We start from the raw sequence: 14,125 nt of genomic DNA, 5'->3' as shown, positions 1-14,125 counted from the left end.
GACGTCCACGGGCTAACACCAAGGTGTTGGCAGAGCTGTGTTCCTTCTGGAGGTTCTAGGGGTTAATCAATTCTTTTGCCTTTTTCAGATGCTATAGGCCAACTATGTTTCTTGGCCGGTATCCCCTTCTACTATTTTCCAAGTCGGAATCACAGCACTTCTAAATCTCTCTTTGCTTTAGTTGCTTTCTTCCTTTACTTCATAAAATCTCCAATGATTACATTGACATTGTTGGTGTGCCTATCATAGTAGGATAGGAGCAAATATTAGCAATTTCTGTCTTCTTACGATACTAGGTTGGCCATCAGATGGACAGAAGAAAACTGATTAAATACTCTGATGATTGGATACACTGTTGCAAGACATGTCAGAATATTAGCTTTTGGTGAAATTCTTTTATGAGCGTATTCTCTTAGGACTGTAAACTTCAGAGTCAAATAATGGGTGGCTTTTCCTCACCCATGAATCCAGAGCTATCATTTGTAAAGATGCCTTATTAACCGGCTGTTTTTACAGAACGTGGCTTGATGATACTAAATAGTTGGCTCCCTTCCTTTTCACCTCTTGATATTAATATTTCAGGCATATTTATGAAGGTGTTCTTGAACAGCTGGTGGTCTGAAACATCTCTAACTCAAATTTCAAATTTGTTTTGAAGTCTGCATATATATTTTAATATTGGAGGTGGAACAAGAAGAAAGCCAGAGAGAAAGGAGAACGTTACAGGACATCTATAAAACACAGGGAACTCCAGGGTCTCTAGGAACTTGGAGAAATTGAAAAATAGTTCAGTCTCTAGACTATTGTATAATTCAAGAAGGATTTCAAGCATGTGAGAATATTAAAGAAGTGTTACAATGCACGTTTAAAAAATAAGGACCTTTGTAAAAAAGATAATTTTATCTCCTAACACATTTCAATCATGAAGAGAAGGATTATAGGCCTTCTCTGCTCATTGGAAAGGATAGTGATGACAATGAGTGATGTTTGCCTTGGGTGTGGAAACAAGGGACTGGAGTCATATGGATCACACATTTGCTCCCCCTTTATTTAATACTTTGTTTGGATCCTTCTGAATGAACATAATAAAAAATATTAGGGTTTGTTGAAAACATGTAGAAAATGTATTCTGAACATTATTTCTATTTTATTAGTGCCACTAAAAAAATAAAGAGTGGGTTCTTCTGTTCTTCCAAGGAAGTTGACAAGTATTTTGCCAAAAATGCATTCTATTAAATGCATTCATAAAGATCATGGGAGAGGTATATTACCTCTTCTTATTATCATTGCTAAAATTATTTTATTAGGGCTACAGAAAATAATAAAACCAGCTTTTTCCTGATATGATTTTGTAAGGGCAAAGGACAACATGTTTCATTTTTAAAATATAACAATAAAAACCAAAAGCACAAACTGAAAAGGAAGAAAAACAGGCAAAACATTCTGGGGGGGGGAGGGAGCGGGCACCAGAATACATTTCATGATAGTTTAAAATCATGAAAAAGAGGATATGAAGTACAGCTCTGGGATAATATAAAAAAAAATACATGAGGGGCGCCTGAGTAGTTCAGTCGGTTGAGCGTCCGACTTCGGCTCGGGTCATGATCTCCCAGTTGGTGAGTTCGAGCCCCACTTCAGGTTTTGTGCTGACAGCTCAGAGTCTGGAGCCTGCTTCAGATTCTGTCTCCCTCTCTCTCCCTCTGCAACCCCCATTCAGTCTCTCTCTGTCTCAAAAATAATAAAATTTTTAAAAATACATGAAAAATAAAAATACATGAAAAAATTTAAAACATGAAAGATCATGAAAAGGCATAAATAATTATAGGAAATGAATTTTGAAAAATCACAAATGTTTTAAAGTTTATTAATTACACAGATGTCAGGAATGACATATTTTGAGTATTTAGCAACAATACTATTCACGGATATCAAAATTTTGTATATCAAAGTGCAAATTAGGAGACAAGGGAATACATTTAATTACAAAGAATAAATCAAAAACATTTTCTTGGAACAGCATATTCTCAGAATAATGCGATGGAGCCTCCATATTAATGTGAGGTAAATGGGACAAAATAGTGGTGGTCTGCTTCCAGAAAAGGCTACTGAAGGTCCTATCAAGGGGACAAGTGTGCAGAGAACAAGAGGCATAAAAACACAGGACATGTGACTATTTAAAGCAGGAACAAACAGAGAAACCTATTAAACTGTTTTTTTTTTGTTTGTTTGTTTGTTTTTTGGTTTTTGTTTTTTTTTTTTTTTACCAAGAATCAACTTGGCTTTATTTTCAAGAACATTTTGCAAAGTTTTGCTTGGGTCTGTCTTTGTTTTACTTTCAAAAAGTATATACTCTTATTTTTGGACTGCTGGACAGGTATGCCTGGATATTAGGTCTGGGAGCAGTGATCGGCTGCTAAACTAGCTCTGGAGAAAACAGATGCACAAAATGAAAACAACCCCAAGTTATAGAATTTGCCAGTTTAGGTGGTGTAAATTCTTCCACCATGGCTGATTTACAGCTACCAGTGTGATGTCACTGAAGGTGAAATTTGGAAGAGAAGCACAGAACTGGTTTTAGCCAGCTTCAGCAAAGCATTATTTGGACTGATACTGACTTTGTTTTCTAAAATGTGTCTGCATAACTATTGAGAATCATATTAGGAACCCTTTTCTTCTCACTTTGTGGACTTCCAAAAACCTTGAGTGAAGACAAAGCAATAGCAAGCATATCATAGGCAGTCAAAACAAGTGTAAAAATCCATTTTATACTTAAAGGATTAAAATTAGAAAATCTTTGTTGTCTTCTGTACCAGTTCTGTGCCTCTGGTAACCAATTCCAACATAGAATTAGAGGTGTATGAGACTTATTGGTGGGCGGGAGTACATCTCAAACTAAAGGGAAAGGAGTAGTGTAGGTATGGAGAGCCTTCAGACCATCATGCAAGTCTATTGTCTTAGGAAGGAAAGAAGTGAAGAAGAATTGGGTAGGAAAAGCCTCAGACTACAACACAGCTCTGACAAAGTCTTGGCCAAGACACCCAATGGGGAGCCTCAGAGCCTAGATGAATCATTAATGGCATCTCTTATGGGCTGGAATGGCCCATCTGTAGTTCCCACTCTGGGTTCAGTCATTGGCTAAAAACAGCCCATGCCTAGAGTAGCTTATTATGGCAGATACTTGCGATAGGCTGTCTTTGAAGGGACATCTGAATGGCATTCCTACAGGGCTGCCATACCCTCTTCCTCTAAGATGCAAAAATTACAAGGTCGATGGGACAGAGATTTTTATCTTCTTTGTTCATTGACATATTGCCAGCACCTCAAATAATAAGTGGCATATAGTGGGTGCTTCATAAATATTCACTGAATTAATTAATTATAGACCATATTGTATAGCATAAACATGATTGAGTTGCATTTAGTTACTGCATTATAGAGATAACATATGTGTCTTCTGTCCTTGAGAAACGAACTCACCATTTCTTAGGAAACTAGTTACACCATTAAAGCATCACTGTAATATTGTTTAAAGCCTATAACAGACTTATGAAGAACTTCTTGAAGAATGAGAGAGAAAGCGAAGTCAGGAGAAGCTTCACACTGCAAGTGACTTTGATTTTTTAAATTATTTATTATTATCATTTTTTAAATTTATTTATTTTAATTCAAGTTAGTTAATGTACAGCGTAGTACTGGCTTCAGGAGTGGAAGTCCGTGATTCATCACTTACATGCAACACCCAGTGCTCATATCAGTCTTTAATAGTTTCATGAGATTTATTTTAAAGAGAGAGAGAGTGTGTGTGAGCAGGGGAGAGGGGCAGAGGGAGACAAAGAATTCCACAATTGGGGCATGGTCCAATGCAGAACTTGATCCCACTGCTCTGGGATCATGACCCGAGCCCAAATCAAAAGTCAGGGCGCTCAAATGACTGAGCCACCCAGATGCCCCAGTTTCATGAGATTTAGATACATGGATTTTTTTTTCTGAAGTGAAGGAAAAAGACTCAGTCTAAAACACTGTGCAAATGACCAGAAGCCCAGCCAACCAAGTTAATGGATCTCACAGTCTAGAACCAAGAGAAATCCTGAAGTTATTTGCTACAATGTGTGTTTATTTCAGTAAAGGAAATCTTTTGGACACTTATAAGATTCCATTCCTCCTACAACTTCAGTTCAGTTAAACCTACATTTGCTGGAAGTACCCCTGGTCAAGGGAAAAGATTTATGCATCTTACTTCTATGGGGAGAAAATAAATTAGGGAAAATTAAGAAGCAGAAGCTTATTCCGTCCATCCATCCATCCATTTTTTTTTGTCTCCTCAACTATTAAATGCTATGTTGGAAGGTGTATTTTCATGTTTCAAATAAAAAATTCTACTATGGTGTTAATGTGGTTATGGGACCTCTTCCTGATTCTCTCTGTGCCATCTGTCCCTACCCTTGCTTATTCTCGGTTGTCAGGTATTTAGTAGTGACATTGGAAGGCAAAAAGTGAGGCTTCTATCTGGCCAGCTGCTCGGGGTCAGAGTCACTGCAAGATTTAAGCTTTTCTATTCAATTATAACTGGGTTGCTAGCATTTTCGCATTCATTTCATGGGTTTGTTCACTCATCCATTTGCTCAAGAAATATTCTGTATATAACTTCTGGACTGGGAGAAAGATTGCTAAAGGACCATAAAAGAAGTAATTTTTTTTAATGCCGGTACTGAAAATTTTGTGATCATAAAGCAAGATATTTTGGAATTAGAGTGGTTACAAGTATGGAAGATGACCAGGGCGAGGCCGTGGAAGGGAACATCTGTAGGGGAGTAGAGGTCGGCCATTGGTTGTGAGGCCTTTGAGGAACTAGAAGCTAGGGAGATGGATGGTTGTCACCTGGGGGCTGAATTCTGCCCCCAGAATTACATAGGATTACGGTAGAGCATGGAGTCAACACGAAGTCTACATCAGGTGCAGAAGTAGGAGTCAGCTATGGATAAGGAGAGTTCAGTGAGGTCTGTAGATGAGACCAAGAAAGAGGGGGGAAAGGATGGTATGTCCAGATGAGATATTCCTCAAAAATGATTGCTTTCGAGAGTTGGGAACGATGATCAAGAAACAGTGGTCGAGATTGAGAAGGACCTAGATCACCCCTCCTGATTTCGAAGACTGGAAGAGAGCACCACCACGTGAGGAGACTGCAAAGGAAGCACATCCTTGGTGCAGGGCCAGGTATCAGAGTAAGACTAAGAAGTACGAAAACTGAAGTAACCCAACTTCGGTTGTGAGAAGTCCAAAGTTATTTAGCCAGTGGAGATAGTAGAAAAAACTCGATTTTAATTTAGTCTTATTCTTTTTTTTTCTTTTTAATTTTTTTTTTAACTTAGTCTTATTCTTATTCACAGGCTGCACCTCCTCTGCCTTCACTGAAGTCTGAGAGCTGGAAATGGTCAGGATCCATTATAGATTGTGGCCACAGTTACATTTGAGAGCAGAACTCATTTTGCCTCCCTTCTTATCCATGAACACTGGAATAAAAAATCAGAGTAGGCCAAATAGAAATAGGAAAGCAGGCCTAATGGGAACAATAATATACTCATTTCTCCTTTCTCTTACTATGGTTTTATACACCTGAGATGGATACCTGTATTTTCTCTCTCTCTCTCTCTCTCTCTTTCTCTCTCTCTCTCTCTCTCTCTCTCTCTCTCTCTCTCTCTCTCTGGCAGGGGATGGGGTAGTGGGTATAGGAGAATACGAAAATTACATAAACTTGGTTCCTGCTATCCTAGTTTGTGAAGCAATTTCTCTCTGCATTGGTCATGCAAAGAACTTCTTGAAAACCATTTGCCAAGTTGTTTTAGAGATTAAAATGAGTGTTTTTCTTATCATTCACCAGAATATGGGAAAGCTAGTAGTTTTCAGGTTATGTTTGAGGAAAAGTGTAAAATAGTCTTCCTCCGATCAGTCTTTTTGTCACACTTTTTCTGTCTTTGGATGCCGCTGCCCTTTCCAAGAACCCCATATCTTGTGGTTGCCCTTGGATGCCTAATCCCACTGAAGTGATCCACCCAATACTTTTCATTAGAACACTGACCTTGTTCTTTCCAGTCAGAATCGTACCTACACAGTGACCCATTTTTTTGATTATGTGCCTGTATTATCCTCAGAGGGTTTTTAGCTGAGACATTTAAATTCAAATGAAGGAATTTTCCAGCAATCAAAGTGTTAGGGAAACAGGATAATATTCCTTAAGTTAGAACATGCAGACAATTGCTTACCACATACTGCAGCCTCCAGTAGGATTTGTCATTACATAGGATTTGTCCTTTATAGAGTGAAGCCAAAGCCCCTAAACTTCATGATTACAGAATTATCGACAAAAGCCCAGAAATCAAGGAATCACACAAAATACTTGCTGAAATCTGCTAGACGAAATGTGCCATTCTCGATCCATGCTATTTGGCTAGGGCATTACTCACCAGAGTAAACCTTGGATGTAAGATCCAGTCAACAGCGTATCTCAGACACAAGAGGCAGAGTTCTTGTCGCTATGGAGACAACAGAAAGAGAAGGCCATGTCACTGTCCTTGAAGACTTCTGCTACAACAGAAATGAGTAAGAATATAAAACCTTGCTCGTACCCTCAACACCAAGTCCATATGAATGTAGTGAAAAGTGTACTACGTGAAGGCATAGCTGAGTAAAAGGTGATTTTTCAGGACATGTAGCTGGCTACTTACTGTCGTGTCTGTATTAATTTTCTTCTAAAATCCACCCTCTTTAACTAAATGTGGTGGCATTTATTCCCTCTGAAGTGGTTTGGATATTGAATAAAAAGTTATAATAACTATAGTTCAATTTGTGTGTTGGTACTAAAGAACAGAAACATCATTCACGTATACATTCATTACACATCCATTCATCCATACTTTATTAATTATATTTTCAACTAATTTTTATTCAGGGATCAGCATGGGTCAGCCTTTGATAACAATGGTAAATAATATGTAGTTCTTCCCCTTGAAAGATACCCAAATCTAATTTATCAATGAGTGAAGGCACTAACTACAATTGTAAGAAGAGAGACTGTAGAGTCTAGTATGCTGGTAGTATAAACTTCACCAGTTAAGTTAGATGCTTTATAATTAAGTTTATTGTAGGTGAGACGGGTATTTCTGAGAATAAAAAAAATATACACACATGCAAAAACACACACACCTGCGGAAAAATAATAACTCTTACTGATAACATTAGGAACTCCAGAAAGCTGACTGTCAGAGAAAACCAGAGGTGGATAGTAGTTAAAGGGATGGAAGCAGATTTTAATCAGAAACTATTGCAGTAGAGGAAGAGAGACCTCAGTATACAACTGGGCTCAATCCAGAGCCCTGAATGGACTAGTGGAGATTTCTAATCAAGGAGTACAGTGGATGGAAAATTACTAAAAGTAGGCATTAGGGGTAAAGGTGGGATTCTGGGTAAACTGACCTAACAGGATTCTTGCTGAAGGCTGCCAAGGTGATTAGATGCCATCTGGGGGATGATGGAGATGAAGAATTTGATCAGATATCAATGGCGATCAGATATCAAGGGTGGGAATTCTGGCTAAGTCAACTTGGGAGGATTCTTTCTAAGACCAGGCAATGCAAAGACGAACAGGGAAGTCCAACAGTAGGGATCTAGAAGATGGCTCAGAATATGAAATTTGGTCAAGAAGAGACAGTCTTTGTCATGACACAGCTCCAAATGGTGCCCATAACTGTGCAACTTAAACTAGGTGGAAGAATGAGAAAAAATCAGGACACTTGCTGGTATAGAAGAATTGATGGGGTTTTCAGAGGCTTAGATTTTAGTACTGACCTTTATGTTAATAGTAAGCAAATCCACCTGTTTAAACCTCTCTGGCACTTAGTTTCTTTATTTGTAAAATTCAAGGGTAGGACTCAGCGGTATTGAAAGAAATCTAAGATGACAATAGAACAGCTCCCAAGTAGTCTATCGTGGCAGGGTGATATCAAAAGGCCATAGCAGATCTCTCTCTATGTATATATTGTACTCTTTACAGGGGAAGCTCTCATTTCTCCTTCATGGATCTGCATTTCATGTGTTCTTAGCCTGGTTACACCCATCATTCAATCAACGAGGTCACTCAATGAACACTGAGAGTCCACTCTGTCCCAGACCTACGGCTAGGGACTGTGCTCCCGGATCTCACATTAGCTGGCACTCACTCATTCTCCTGAGAATCATCTTTCCTTCTGGTCAGATTAACATGTTTCTCTGGTTAGAAGAAGCCCTCCAAAGACAGTTCAGTGTATAAACAGGGAAGTGAATGCCTGTTTCCGCAGGGCATTTGGCTTACAAATAGTTTTGATAAAAAGAGATTGATAGTGTAATTACCCAGTCTTTATGCTCAGAGCACCTTGAAGAAGGAGTCTGAGATGCTTTTGGAGATGAGAACTCCCCTTCCTTTTCATGAACTGGGTTAAGTACAGGAACACCACAAATGCTTATATGCAAGAGGATATGGTACAAAGAACTCTTTCTGAAAACAGTCTTTGAGGTGAATGCCTGAACCATCCAACTGTGTGTCTCCGTGGAATGCCCGGTGCTATGAATTGAACTGCGCCCCTCCAAATTCATGTGTTGACGTTCTAACCCCCAAACCTCACACTGTGACTTTATTGGAAAACAGAATCATTGCAGATATAATCAGTTGTGATGAGGTCATAACAGTGGGCCCTAATCTAACATGACAGGTATCCTCCTTATAAGGGAGAAGTGTGGACACAGAGAAATATACGCAGGGACAATACCATATGAAGATGCAGGAAGAGATCTACAAGCCAAAAAACAAAACGAAACAAAACAAATAAACAAAACCCAACCACCCAAGATTTCCGGCAAACCACAAGAAGGTAAGAGAAAAGCAAGGGACAGATTTCCCCCCACAATTTGCAGAAGGAACAAACTCTAGCAAAACTTGAGCTTGTACTTCTAGCCTCCAGAACTGTGAGACATTAAATTCTTGTTGTTTAGGCCACCCATTCTGTGGTGCTTTTTACTGCAGCCCCAGAAAAAAAAAAATATCCATCAATGGGGCAGAAAACATTGCACTGACATTTCTCTGAGAATTGTTATGTGCAAGAGGCTTAGGGCAAGTTGGGACACATTTAGGACATTTATTACCTTACTCCCAGGGGTGGAAGCTTACTATAAGAGAAACATCAACTTAAATGTACGTCTAGAAAATAAAAAGATATAATACAGGTTTTCCTCTTAAAACATATTTTGACAAAATCTTTTTAAAAAGGTATTGAAAAAAACAGATTTATATGACTTTCCGGGAGAGAAAGACACAGAGGAAATATAGAGGAAATAAAAGATACAAAGAATGAGCAAGTGCTCTCAAATGCCACAGTTCATTCGGGAAAAGTATAGCTGCATAGAATGTTCAGTAGAGAAAGAGAATGGTACACACACACACACACACACACACACACACATTTTCTCATGTTATGATCTCTACAATTTTCTAGAAAATCAGAATCACGTTTAATTTGAAGTTGTTTATTTGTTTGTTTGTTTGTTTACCACTGTACAGAACAGGGATTCTCACAAATAGTTTGAAAAAACAATCTTAGGGATATGGGGAAGTTTGGGTGGATTGGAAGTTTACTTTTACAATCCCACATTACAGAGCTGTGGATGACTGACTCTCCTGGTCATACTGATTCAATAACTTTCCAGCTCCTGGGGACTCTTCAGTCTCTTCCCCTCGTCCTTTCGCTTTCTTGAGTGGGCTACTAAATGAACTGAAAAAGAGAGATGAAATATGTTGCGTTTCTTTTAAGCTTTTCAGTTATTTTCATATTTGTAAGTAAAATATGAATAGGTCTTTTGCTTTTCCGCTATTTGCCATTTTCTTTGACTAGCCTGAGGCATCCCTTTGGTCTGAGGCGATGAGGTGGGCACAAGAGTGGGAATAAATTGCCACAATGAGGTTGAAAAGCATTCAACACAGGTTTTGCAATATTTGACAATAGACTTGAAGGCTTTTTCATATAAGGAAAAGGTCTTCTCTCTCCTCTTAGAGCAGAGCTCCGTACCTTCTCACACTGATGTGTTAAGAATGAGTAACAGACATAAAAAAATATTGATTTCCTCAGAACTGCTGGGGGTTTAAAGTAAGGCCTGGGGCCAGGAATGTGGACAGGCCATGCTTGCTGGGGTCAGGCCTTCAGTTCCTCACCACCACAAGAGAACCAGGAGCTGACAGAAGCCGCCGGCTGTCTCCCAGATGAGCAGCAACCAGCGGAACAAAACATCACCATGGAAACCAAAGGAATCAGAGGACAACAGGAGGATGCAAGATTTCCTTTACTTATGAGGTCATGTGAGCCACAACCTCCACCAGGAGAAAGAGATGTAAAACCTGAGTGGCTGCATATTTTGTTTAAAAGCATTAAATTATTGCATCAGGCTGTACTGTACTAATTAAAGGCGATCTTCTTCCTTTACTACCTAAGGTTCAGGGGCTTTTGAGGAAGATAAGATTAGTCTCAAGGAATGAAGGCAGATTCTCTTTGCACATCCATGTTACAGTGTGAGTATAGTTGCTATTCAGATTAATTTTATTAACTTTTGCTTGGTTTTCTGACTGATGTACAGGATAAGATGAATTAAGAAATCCACACTGATGACCAATGTGGAGGGGATCTGAACAGGAACATTCTGTGCCCTCCCACTGACCAGCTCTCTTCACTTCTTAAGGCAACTGAGAATCTATGGGTGGTTTTGCAAGTAAGAGGGGCTGTGGGTCTCTGCAGAAATCTTTCTTCTCAGGTTTAATATAATTATGAGCACTAATATTTCAGCCCTGTTGGTTACTGGGTAGAGTGAAGACAATGAGGTTACTCAAAGAAACTTGATGATAAGGTAGGTAATATTGTTTCTCAAATAATAACCTAGGGAGAGTTTCTTTTTATTCTAACCTGTTATAGACATGGTGCTTCTATAAAATACAATAAAAATGAGTCGCTGAGGTCCGGAGAATTTCAGCGTGCTCCTGAAGATCATGAGTATCGGTGGTGGCACTGGTGAATGGCAAAGCTGGAACATTAATTAAGACGCTCATCTCCTGCTATCATTGGGCATGCACTTTTCCTTTTCTCTATATTCATAGCTACTGCATCAAAGACACTTTGCTATGAATATCTCTTCTAACCTCAGGAAAACAGTGAGTGGTTGAGGGATATCGGTTAAACAATTGAAGTCAGGGCTTTGCCCTAGAAACTGTACAATCACTAATTTAAGTAATACAGTTCTGTCCACTCAGAGCTAATAATCAGAGCTAATGACCGGGGAGTAAACTTTGCACTTAGACCATGATACCCTACACAAAACTTCTCAAACAAAGACAGCCAAATAAAACACTGAGTCTCCTTGTTTTATAAATGACAATGCTGCATTAGGAACGCTCATGAGTGTGGGTAACACTCCCCAAGAAGCATTGGGGGTGGAATAATAGGATTCCTAATTACATTACTTTCAAGTTTCTAAAAGGTAGAAACATTAATGCTTCTGTAATAAGGACTGAAGGTATAAAGAAAATGTTTAAAAGGAAATGTTAATGGAAATAAAAACAGGTGGTATGTAAATTCCTAACAATAATCTCTAATTTGATGTATAATTTTCTGGTGAACAGGAAAACACAACAGTTAGCAGAGAACATGCTGCACTTGGTAGCTTAACTGCATTTGGCTCCATTAGCCATTAAAAGAAAATATTTGCTTCTATTTTACCTTTACTTTTAAGAAAGCCTTTTTTTTTTTTTTTTTTTGCTATGCTTTGAATTAGTCTTAATAGGACATCTATTTCACACTGGATAACTCCAAACTGCTTATTTAGGTGTTTCTATGGTTCAGTAACTAAGCATGGATGAATATGTAATTAGCTCTTAAACTCTACCCTAATAGGCAATATACGATCGCTGTTCTATAGAACTTCATTTAACATGTCCCTAAGCATTTTTAGAATGTTAAATAGACGGTATTACCTGGTATTTGCTTCAATGCAGTGAATTTATTCCCCAGTGGACACATAATCTATACACAAGTTTGAGAAGAACTATTCAGTGTAGTGATATAAATATAAAATCTGTTACAGGGACTAGAATACACAGAACATTTAGGAAATTGAGAGGAAGTAGCTATGTCCCTGGAAAGTCCTTACAGAATTCAATTTCATTTGAAGGCACAAACTAAAGTACCAAAATATAAAATGTCGATTGTTTTAGAAGTAAAATAACAGACATTTAAGTAGGTGTTGGGCAACACGACTGGAAGAAGATGAACAACTAAAATTCAGTTAGAAAATGTTTTATGGTTTATCTAAAATTCTATCTGGAAATGACAAGAATGTCCCTGAAATTGTTACAACAAGGAACATTCTTTTTCCTCCTCCTAAAAGTTGCCTTATGAGCTATGAGATGCTAAGAAAGCTTTCTGCAACATGTTATGATTACAAGAAAGATCAAGGGCAGGAGGGAGATATAAAAATATAGTTGTTTTCTGAAATAGTAAGAAAATAACAAGAATGCTAAAAATTTTCCACTGAGTCCTCAACTGAATTTAGAACTAAAACAATGACTTTATGATTCTATTAATAAATATTTTATTGGGTTCAGGGAGAATTTTTCATGATTATTGCATACAGATCAATAATTCCTGTAAACCTGTAGACTCTGCTTTTGGCATCTTTGAATAAGGTAAGTGGATTCAATAGCATTTTTAAAAAATCTCTGCTTAGCCCTAGTTAATAGACTCAGGAATTACATAGAAAGTCAGTTGTCAATGAAAAATTACTTCAAAATGCATTCAGTTGGACATGTAAGTGAAAGAACTTAGAATAAATTTTTTAAAATTTCTGTTTGACTCCAGGCATATTCCAAGTTAACTTATCTGTGTATAAAAGTCTGTTTTTATTTTATATATATATATAAAAGTATATTTCTTTCTAATTCTGAGGAAAACCTTCAGTCACCTAATGTTCTTAGAATTTTACTTTGTGATTGTTTTGTTGACTATGTATCACCTGTTTTCTTGATTATTGAAGTGAAGCATGCTCTTGGCATGAAATGGGAAAAAATGAAAATGTGTATGCTGACTTCCTGTCTCACTCCTTACTGGGGGTAGGTCCAAGAGTTTCGAGTGAGGGCAGAGGGGGTTGGAGGGATTTAATAACAAGAATTATTGGAGATGGCAAAGGCATAAAAGTTAATGAATATAAATAAAAATAATTAAGTTGGAATATTCAGAAGAAACTCCAAAGTTTTCTAGACTTTATTGAGAGATAAAACAAGGAAAGAAGGATCAAATATTCAGTGGCATCTTCACTCCAGAAGTAATTTCCAACTACAGTGGAACTGTGCATGCTCCAGTCTATTTCTCTCCCTGCTAATGACATATCAATTAATCTTCACAAAATGCAGCCAGTAATTAGAGGTGGAGCCACAACAGTCTAATCAGCTCTACCATGAAGGGATGCTCAGGAAAATACCTCTGGATACTGGTAACATATCGCTTCTCCTCTAAACTCTAAAATACAGCATTGTCTTGACTTCAGCAACAATATGAAGAAGAACCATGGTCAGGGTCAGAAGAACTGCCTTGTATAGTTGATATGGATGTTGAACATTCTTGGCACTTTCCATGAAGATCGCTTCTGTGCCTTTAATCACCTATGAGGTCTGCATCTTTTAGAGCAGAGGTTCAGCAGGGTAAATGAGCAGAAAAATCAATCAACAACTCCTCACTGGGAAGCAACATAAGCAACATTGTTAATGGGTATTATGTTTTGGTTCTTTTTTTCTATTAGCAATAATCGCGTCTCAGATAAACCTCATTGGCTATGATTCTGCCACTGCACAAAGCTTGGTTCTTCTTTTCTATGCAATTTAAAAATTATGTCGCTGAGATTATACTGTATCGTGTAATTCTGTTTATTACTTTTCTGCATATATATGCATACATATATATTTATACATGTATATATTTTTCATATCATTAATCATTCTTCACCAAAATGATTTTAATGGTTGCATTTTGCTTGCTAAGATTTTTTTCAGGTTAATGCATTTTTT

At 37.8% G+C, this 14,125-nt stretch overlaps 1 pseudogene; it reads right to left on the bottom strand.

Annotated features, from left to right (window-relative positions):
• Positions 1 to 13,735: 13,735 nt before the first annotated feature.
• On the bottom strand, positions 13,736 to 13,917 carry LOC122211333 (annotated as a pseudogene).
• Between the last annotated feature and the right edge of the window lie 208 nt (positions 13,918 to 14,125).

The sequence above is a fragment of the Panthera leo genome, chromosome F2 (assembly GCF_018350215.1).
Source record: "Panthera leo isolate Ple1 chromosome F2, P.leo_Ple1_pat1.1, whole genome shotgun sequence".
Taxonomy (NCBI): domain Eukaryota; kingdom Metazoa; phylum Chordata; class Mammalia; order Carnivora; family Felidae; genus Panthera; species Panthera leo.
Note: the sequence above shows the minus strand (reverse complement) of the source record. Positions and strands in the feature narration are given on the sequence as shown.